At 36.5% G+C, this 10,354-nt stretch overlaps 1 pseudogene; it reads left to right on the forward strand.

Annotated features, from left to right (window-relative positions):
* Positions 1 to 8,513: 8,513 nt before the first annotated feature.
* On the forward strand, positions 8,514 to 9,014 carry LOC107018153 (annotated as a pseudogene).
* Positions 9,015 to 10,354: the final 1,340 nt, after the last annotated feature.

Here is a 10,354-nt window from a genome sequence, read left to right on the forward strand (position 1 = left end):
ACAACAGATCAAAATTATTGATTTGTTTGACAGCTTTCGATTTTATTTTCAAGGTATGCTCAAATCTGAGTTTTTAAAACTTTTCTTGACCATAAGTTACATTATTGGAGTTATCTATGTGTGACATATGAATTTCAGCGGTGGAGATATACTTTCCACTTTTACACATAAGAGACCAAAAATGACATTTTTTAAATTCAAATTGTAAGTAAACAAAGAAATCTCATTTCCTTGTTTCTCTGTCTGTTTCTACAAACACATTTTAAAACTTACATATGTGTAGATTCAACTAGTTTAGGTTTGATATTTCCTTTTTGAAGATTTATCTATTTAAATATGAAATTTATTGATGGATTTATGACATCCTTATTGGGTGGAAAGTTTTCTATTTAAAACTCTAGAGAAATAACTTAACAAAAGAAAAATCTAGGATTTTAAGTGAGTTCGAGAGAAATGGTTTTCTAGTTCTTTATAAGGATATATAATTCAAGTTGGTGAGTGTAAAAATTTGAAAACTCACATCTCTCACCCTATTACAATTTGAATAGAAGAAAATAACCATTTTAAATCTCTTCAATTTTAAAACGAAGATCTCTTATGTGCAAGGACAAAAATTTCTTGTAAAGCAATAAAACTATATCAACAATACCAAACAACTAAATCAAACCCACAATCACATCCCAAGAATTGGAGTATTATCTAGATATCATAAAAAGATAGCAGTTGTTACCAACTTGTATTTTCATCAACTGGGTAAGATTTATTTTGTCTTTACAAAGGTCTAACTTGACGAGTCTTCAACACCCATTTCCAATTTCTCAAAAATGGCAATATTCAAATCTGTAAAGCTAAGGGAAATATTTTCTCAATACTCCATTCTATACTTTCAAGTTGATAATTCTTATTCTAGATTGAAACCTAGATAGAACGATAGATCAATCGATACTAAACCAAAAACTAAAAAATGTATTTATGGTCGACAAAATATGTTGTGAAGGATCATTCGGCGCAATAAATTGGGATCGACGATCCACCATGAAAAGATATTTGGTCAATTCCATCGCCTTTTTGCATTGACCTTCAATATCTTCAAATTTGTAACTTTGGGCGACTATATCGTGGAAGCGTTCGGCGAGTCGCCGACTACTCTTTTCTATAGTTGACTTGATTTTCTTCTTGAGGTCTTTGCACACAAGAAATTTAGGCAAGACCATGTCCATTCATAGCCTTCCCCAATGAGATAGGTGATAATTTGTCCTTCTTTTCTTTATTCTTTCGGCTGCCTTATTCGTTTGTGCTTAGTAATGTTCCTGCTTTGTTCCTCAATCCAAATACTTGACATTCAAGGAGTTACATTGTTACAAAATATGTCTTTCAGGACACTAAATCTAATAAAATAAATCCGTAATGAGTCGAAATTATGGACTCATCAGTAATTGTCTAACTTGCATGGATGGTTGCTATGGGTGTGGAAGGATGGGAATGAAATTAAAGATTGCCCAGTTTTTAAGAGCAAGGGAAGGGAGGATAATAAAGTTTCCTCTAGGGGTCCAGATGAGAGTGTTCTGAAAAAGAATAGGTTTCATGCTCTCCAATCTAGATAAGATCAAGAGTATTCTCTTCATGTTACCTCTAGTATGTTTTTTATGCTTTATTAACTTCTAGATTTCTAGTATTTTGTGACTTGTTATATTGGACCTTGAAGTTAATTATAGCATAATGATGTATAGAAGTGATTATATAGGCTTACTACCAAGGGGAATATAATGTGCCAAAAAGTAAGGTTATTGTGTGTTTATCTATTGCCATGATTCCCTTATGTGCATGTTCATGAAAAAATCATAGGTCTTGATAGAAAAGACTTATATACATTGTTTGGCCTGTGGTGTATTTGAGTGGAATTGCATATAAACTTCATGAGATGAATTAATTAACATACCTTAGTTAGGAGTTGAAAGATTCCTCCTTTAATATAGACTTTTTGAGAGTAAAATGTTAGGTAGTGGAGCCTGATTAATTTTAGGTTTTCCTATTTATTCTCTATTTTAGGTTTTCCTATTTATTCTCTATTTTATGTTTTCCTATTTATTCTCTGTAACCAAAATACTCTGATTTATTACTATAAATATACCTCACCGCCGTGGAAGTTTACTCACGGGGTGTTACCACGAAATATTGGGTTTTCTCTTTCTCTCTCTAGATCTCTCATCTCTTTCTCTTGAAAGTTCTTGTGTTCTTCATTAATCTAGTGTGTGTGCGTGAATTCGATCCTAACAACTGGTATCAGAGCTAAGGAGATTCAACACGATCACAGAAGATGGATAGTTCGAAGCTTGGAATCGAGAAGTTTGATGGATCCGATTTAAGTTTCTGGAAGATGCAGATCGAATATTATCTGTACCAGAAAGATCTTCACGAACCGTTGATCGGGGTGAAGCCGGAATCCATGACGGAGGAGAAGTGGAAACTCAAGGATCGCCAGGCTCTTAGGGTTGATCCGGTTGACTTTGTCAAGAAACGTGGCGTTCAACATCGTGAAGGAGAAGACTACGTCCGGTCTGTTGAAGTCACTGTCAAACATGTATGAAAAACCATCGGCTATGAACAAGGTATATTTGATGCGTAGATTGTTCAAATTGCAGATGTCTGAAACTGGATCCGTTTCTGATCATATAAACGAGTTCAATATGATTGTGAGTCAACTCAATTCTGTGGATATTAATTTCGAAGATGAAATTAAGGCGTTGATTTTGATGTCATCTCTGTCCGAGTCTTGGGATACTGTTGTTGCTGCGATTAGCAGTTCCCGTGGATCTGAGAAACTGAAGTTTGATGAAATCCGTGATGTTGTTCTTAGCGAAAGTATTCGCAAACGAGAAGTGGGAGATTCATTGGACAGTGCTCTCAGCGTTGATCGAAGGGGGAGAAGTAAGACGAAAGGCCAAAATAAACATGGTCGATCAAAATCAAAGAATCGAGGAAAATCACTGAACAGATTAAACGTGACTTGTTGGAACTGTGGAGAAAAAGGGAACTTTCGGAGTAATTGTACAAAGCCAAAGAAGAAACAGAATCAGAAATTTGGAGATGACAATGATTTTGTAAATTCAGCAGAGGACATTGGGGATGCTGTAATCCTTAGTGTGAACAGCCCGGTTGAATCATGGATTTTGGATTCTGGTGCATCTTTCCATTCGTCTCCAAGCAAGGAGTTGTTCCAAAACTTCAAATCTGGAAATTTTGGAAAGGTATATCTTGCTGACAATAAAGCGTTAGAGATTGAAGGAAAGAGGGATGTTTGCATAAAGACCACCGCGGGAAACCAGTGGACATTGGAGGATGTCAGATATATTCCTGGGATCAAGAAAAATCTGATCTCTGTTGGTCAGTTGGAAAGCACGGGATATGCAGCAGAGTTTGGGAAAGGTTCGTGGAAGATCGTGAAAGGTGCTATGGTAGTAGCTCGTGGCACCAAATCTGGAACCTTGAACACTACTGCAGGGTGTATAAACATGGCCGCTGTTGCTGAAAGTGCTTCCGGTTCATGTCTGTGGCACAACACACTTGGACACATTAGTACTAGAGGAATGAAGATGCTGGTTGCAAAAGGAGCATTAGAGGGTATGAAGTCTGTTGATATGGGTCTTTGCGAGTGCTGTGTTATGGGCAAATAGAAAAGAGTAAGCTTCACAAAGACTCCTAGAGAGCCAAAGAAAGTGCGGTTGGAAATGGTCCATACAGATGTTTGGGGACCATCTCCAGTATCATCACTTGGAGGATCCAGATTCTATGTTACCTTCATTGATGATTTCAGCAGGAAGGTATGGGTTTACTTCTTGAAGCATAAGTCAGATGTGTTTGCAACTTTCAAGAAGTGGAAAGCTGAAGTTGAGAATCAGACCGGTTTGAAAGTCAAATGCCTAAGGTCTGACAATGGAGGAGAGTATGACAAATCAGAGTTCAAGGCATTCTGTGCAGCTGAGGGAATCAGATTGATGAGAACAGTTCCTGGTAAGGCAAGGCAAAATGATATTGCTGAGAGGATGAACAGAACATTGAATGAGCGTGCAAGGAGTACGAGGATACAATGTGGGCTGCCCAAAACACTTTTGGCAGATGCTGTGAGCACAGCTGCATACTTGATCAACAGGGGACCATCAGTTCCTTTAGGGTTCAAGATTCCAGAGGAGGTGTGGACAGGAAAAGAACTCAAGTACTCACACTTGAGGACTTTTGGTTGCACTGCTTATGTTCATGTTGATCCAGAAAAGAGAGACAAGCTTGATGCCAAGGCTGTGAAGTGTTACTTCATAGGCTATGGTTCTGATTTGTTTGGTTACAGGTTTTGGGATGACAAGAACAGAAAGATCCTGAGACATTGTGACGTGACATTTGATGAGTCTGTCCTATACAAGGACAGAGAGCAGAAGGTTCTACAGATTAAAAAGAAAGTGGGAGTTGAGGTTTAGTTGGAGAAGGGTAACCCAGAGATGTCGAAGTCAGATACTCAACCAACTCCTACTGAAGAATCTGAAGTGGAGCAAGTTACACCTGAGCAGGTGTTAAGGAGATCATCCAGATCCATCAGGGCACCAGATAGGTATTCACCTTCATTACACTATCTATTGCTGACTGATGAGGGGGAACCAGAGTCTTTTGATGAGGCCCTACAGGTGGAGGATTCGATCAAGTGGGAGCAAGCCATGGATGATGAGATGAGGTCACTTGAGAAGAACGACACATGGGTGTTGACTGAGTTACCTGCAGAGAAGAGAGCTTTGCTGAACAAGTGGGTGTTCAGAATCAAGACTGAACCAGATGGCAAAAGAAGGTTCAAGGCTCGTTTAGTGGTTAAAGGATATTCACAAAGGAAAGGTATTGATTATGCTGAAATATTCTCTCCTGTTGTGAAGTTAACCTCTATTCGAATTCTGTTGAGTGTTGTTGCATCGGAGAATTTGCATCTAGAGAAAATGGATGTATAAACAACATTTTTACATGGAGATCTGGACAAACAGATCTATATGCAGGAACCGGAAGGATTTGTGGTTCTAATCAAGGAACACATGGTGTGCAAGCTCACCAGGAGCTTGTATGGACTAAAGCAAGCACCAAGGCAGTGGTACAAGAAGTTTGACTCCTTCATGACCAAGAGTGGATTCTGCAAAGCTGAAAAGGATCCTTGTTGTTACTTCAAGAAATACACTGATTCATATGTCTTTCTACTCTTGTATGTGGATGATATGTTGATTGCAGGATCTAGTATGAGGGAGATTAACAATCTGAAGACAAGGTTGTCTGCAGCATTTGAGATGAAAGATTTGGGTCCAGCAAAACAGATTTTGGGGATGAAGATTCCTCGGGATAGATCTGCTGGCACTTTAAATCTATCTCAGGAGTTGTACATTGAGAAGGTGTTGAGCAGTTTCATGGTTAATGATGCTAAACCCAGGACTAATCCATTGGCAAATCACTTTAAATTGTCAAAGGAGCAGTCACCCAAGACTGCCGAGGAGCGTTATCACATGGCACTTGTTCCATATGCTTCAGCAGTTGGTAGTTTGATGTATGCTATGGTCTGCACTAGACCTGATATAGCACATGCAGTGGGAGTTGTTAGCAGGTACATGGCGAACCCTGGGAAAGAGCATTGGGAAGCTGTGAAGTGGCTTCTGAGATATTTGAGAGGTACATCCAGTACTTCACTTTGTTTTGGCAAAGGCAAGGTGACTCTACAGGGTTTTGTGGATGCTGATCTTGGTGGGGATGTTGACTCGAGCAAGAGTACATCCGGGTACATTTACACCATAGGTGGAACAGCAGTGAGTTTGATGTCCAGACTTCAGAAGTGTGTTTCTCTTTCATCTACTGAAGCTGAGTATGTGGCAATAGTTGAAGCTAGGAAAGAGATGATATGGCTGGCAGATTATCTTGAGGAATTGGGCAAGAAGCAGAGCGAGAAGATTCTTTACTCAGATAGCCAGAGTGCCATACAGTTGCTGAAAAATTCAGTCTATCATTCGAAGACAAAGCACATCAGAAGGAGATACCATTTCACTCGCAGGGCAGTGGAGGATGGTGATATGTGCTTGGAGAAGATAGAGGGTGCGAAGAACCCGGCAGACATGTTGACGAAATGTGTTGATGTTGGGAAACAAAGGTTATGTAAAACCTCGGTTGGTATTTTGTAGTTGTTGCTACAGATGTTGCGGTGCGGTAAAGATGTTGATGATGAAGAGTTTTTTTTTGAGAATGTATTTTTTGGATGACTGAGTCAGTCTCCAAGTGGGAGAATTGTTAGGTAGTGGAGCCTGATTAATTTTAGGTTTTCCTATTTATTCTCTATTTTAGGTTTTCCTATTTATTCTCTATTTTAGGTTTTCCTATTTATTTTCTGTAAGAAAAAATACTCTGATTTATTAATATAAATATACCTCACCGCCGTGGAAGTTTACTCACGGGGTGTTACCACGAAATATTGGGTTTTCTCTTTCTCTCTCTAGATCTCTCATCTCTTTCTCTTGAAAGTTCTTGTGTTCTTCATTCATCTAGTGTGTGTGCGTGAATTCGATCCTAACATAAATTGCATTTAGGATCCATGAGTGTGTGTAGATCATGTTTTAGTTAGGAGAATGTAGTTCCTCATTTAAATGTGTAAATGTAGAAGTTCACACATTTTGATTTGTTACAAGTAGTTCCTAATCCCTTGTGTTGCATTAAAATATGTTTATCTTGGAATTAAAATTTTCTTCCTTGATTATGTGCATTTAGATGTATTGCATGCATGACGGGCTGCAAAGTTTACCTAAATAAGTGTTTAGAATCATTATTCGAGGATGAATGATCCAAAGTGGGAGTATTTATATGCCTCAAAAACTAGCGAACTAAACTAGAAATTTCTAAATCCTGGTTCTAGAGTTTTAGAGTTTGGTGTGATTGTTAAAATCGTAACAATGATTTCCCTACTTAGAATGAGGGTTTTAGGGTTAGGGCGTCATGGTATGACTACCTAGGGACTACCCAAGGGGTCCTTGAGGAGGACCCTTAATGAGAACAACCCCAAAAACTCTCAAAAAGCAGTCACCTATGACTAGTAGATGGACCCATGCCCCGTGGGTTGGGATCATAGGCCAAGTCCTGCACTTCTCTGCAATTTTTAGCCTCAGTTCACCACCCACGAGTGTGCAGCACGATTCGTAGATCCATCCACGGTCTGTGGAGTGGGTTTTTCTGAGTGGTATCAAATTTAGAGTTGAGTTTTTAAGTTGAGGGCTTAGGGTTAATTGGAAATTAGTTAAGGATTAAGGTAGATCCCTTAGTTTTTTTTTATCAAACCACCTATATATGACTAATAGACCCCTAAACTAAGTTTATTAAATCATTCTTCCAAGACCTCAAAACAAGCCCAAATTCTATCAAAATAATTCACTCTCTAGAAGTGAAGAAGAAGAAGAGAACTAAGACGAGCAGATTTCCTCCTTTTTTTAAATGTTATGTTACGAATTTTAATTAAGGAATGTTTTCTTATTCATCTGTGGTTCTTCCATCCATAGATCCCCAAAGTTTTCCCCCAATTGCGAAGTCAAAACGCAACTCTAGCTAGGGTTTCTTCCTACATTGTGGGTAGTGTTAAACTTTGATTACAATCTAGTTGACGATACTTAATTATGATTGAATTGATATTAAATTATGATATAATGATGAATTTATGTGATTTCAATGGTAATCCCTTGTCTATTCGATGAATTTATATTTTGGGAGTTTATGCCAGGAAAGGTGAAATTGAAGAATTAAAATTGATCTTCTAAATTAATGTCATGTGTAGTAATGGTTCAAGATTCGGGAACATATAGACATTAATTAAACTAGACTTTATCATGTCTATTTGTGCACATCCAAAGTTGAAGGGTATAAATGTGATTTGAAGTAAGTTAAAGAGCACATTCATGTATTATGCCTTTGATGAATTATGACTAGATTCACATGGTAATAAAGAATGTGACTAGAATGCCTCAGAATCTAGGGGTGATTGTTGATTGTGGGCTTGAAAGTAAGGCTTGTAGTCAAGACTGTTGAATCAATAGCGCTTTGAGGGTAAAGGTAAGGTGATTAAAGTATAATAGGTAGATTTGTGATGAAAGATCTATAATGACCTAGCTTACCATATAAGTTCTAAAAAGCATAAAGTGCGATAGTCATTTGGACATGAATATACTGCCAAGGACATCCTTTCATGAGACATGAGTCATTAATGATTGTCGGAAAAGTTGGTTGAAAATTTTGAACTATTCAATAACTATATTCAATTAATTGGTGGGTAATAGACATGTAATTAATTGAGTTGATAATAATGACCAAAGTCTGAAGCTTTATGTGCTAGATCAAAATCAGATAATTAAGTTGACATATAGAGTACACAAATAAAAATAATTTGATTATTGATGAAGCATATATACATGCCTGATTTAATGGACTTATTGTGCTTATTTTTGTTTGTTCTCTTTCCCGAAGCAATGGCTTCCAGAGATGAGCTTGACAAAAATGAGGTACTCAAAAAACCCACAAAAGTTGCCAGAGGAAAAAAAGCCAATCTAATGGGCTTTCCACGTGTTGTACGTATTTACATAAGATAAAATGACGCCACAAACTCATCTAGTGATGAGAGGAAAATTATCAAAGAGAGAAGTCCAAACGACAAAAAAGGATTTGCAAAGAAATTATCATAAAAGACCAAGGTCACTTCAAAGATGGTATCCTCAAACGAGAAAAAAGATACAAAGCTGCACCAAGAAAATGTAATGAAGTACAGGGGAGTAGGACAACGAAAATGGAGAAGATGGGTTGCAGAGATTCGACATGTAAGAATGAATAAACGACATTGGTTGGGAAGTTTTACCACTGCGGATGCTGCTGCTTTGGCTTATGACAAGGCATCCATTGAAATAAAAGGTCCAAGTGCTTTTACTAATATTCTTACGCCTCCATCGAAGGAAAGCGACTCCATCCGCCATTAAGGAAGACAAAAGGCATGCAACTCCATATGTGTTTAGTTACTTTATAGGTTCAAATTTCCATAGGTGTATGCTCTCCAATCTCTTTTTGTGAAAATACACCACTGATGTTCTTCTTGTTGTTGAACTAATCAATTGGAGGCAGATGAATAAGCATGACGTGTATATTGATGATGTGGAGTTGTTTTTGTTGTATTCCTTGTAATGATTTTCTAAAAAAACATTATCTAAAAATGATGCTTTTTCTAGATAAACAACCTTGGGTTATAAATAAATATTTAGACAATATATTTCTAATGCAACAGAAATGTTCAATATAGTTTAACATAAATCGTAAAATAAGTAATTGAAAGATTTCTGTAAAATAATTCATTTCAAAATTTTTCTTAAAAACTAAATTATTTACTTGAAGCTACTACTTCTTTGCTCGCTTAACATATCCTAAGGAGCTTGACATAGAAATTTCATTGGAGTTACTCATTGCATTTTTTCTTATATCAAACATAAATTGGTACTCATTTTCTTCATTAATTAGATTAGTTGCATTAAGTCAATTTTGTGCACTTTTCACTAATTAGATTTGTTGCATTAGGTCAATTTTGTGCACTTTTCACTAAATGTAAATTCATTTTAAAATGGATAGGATGATACCATTTTTCTTATCAAAGTAATAATAATCATGCTTTAGTTTCAAACATCGAGTAAATAAAGACGTCCTAATAAGAAAATTGTATACAATGTCACATGGTACACATTTTTTAGCTTGATTTTGTTGTGGTAGTACATACATATTTATGAGTTTGAATAGACAAAAGAAGTATTTCTTTGGAATCACCTCATACATTTTCATTCCTAATAATGATCTATATGATACTATTTGAACTTCGAGATTGATTTTTTAGATTGTGATCATAAATTTTGTATTTTTTAGTCTTTTATGAAAATAATAGTTTAATGTCCATTTATAAGATATCATTTTTTTTCTTAACCCTATAAGATCTCATTTTCTTGTTTTCCTGTGTATTTCCGCAAACAAATTCTAAAACTTATATATGTCTAGATTGTACTACTTTAGATTTATTTGTGTCTGAGAATTTTATCTTATGAACTATATGAAATTCATGATGAAATATAGGTACATTTTTTCTCATGATCCGCAAGGTCATTTTTGAAAACTTTTCTCAAATTACCATTTTACCCCTCCTAATAGTTTTCTCGAGTCAGTTATGATTGGTCGGTGAAATTGATTGATAACTTTGAACTATTTTATAACTATACTCAATTAATTGATGGGTAATGGTTAGATAATTAATTGAGTTGATAATGATGAGCTAAATCTGAAA

The sequence above is a fragment of the Solanum pennellii genome, chromosome 1, assembly GCF_001406875.1.
Source record: "Solanum pennellii chromosome 1, SPENNV200".
Taxonomy (NCBI): domain Eukaryota; kingdom Viridiplantae; phylum Streptophyta; class Magnoliopsida; order Solanales; family Solanaceae; genus Solanum; species Solanum pennellii.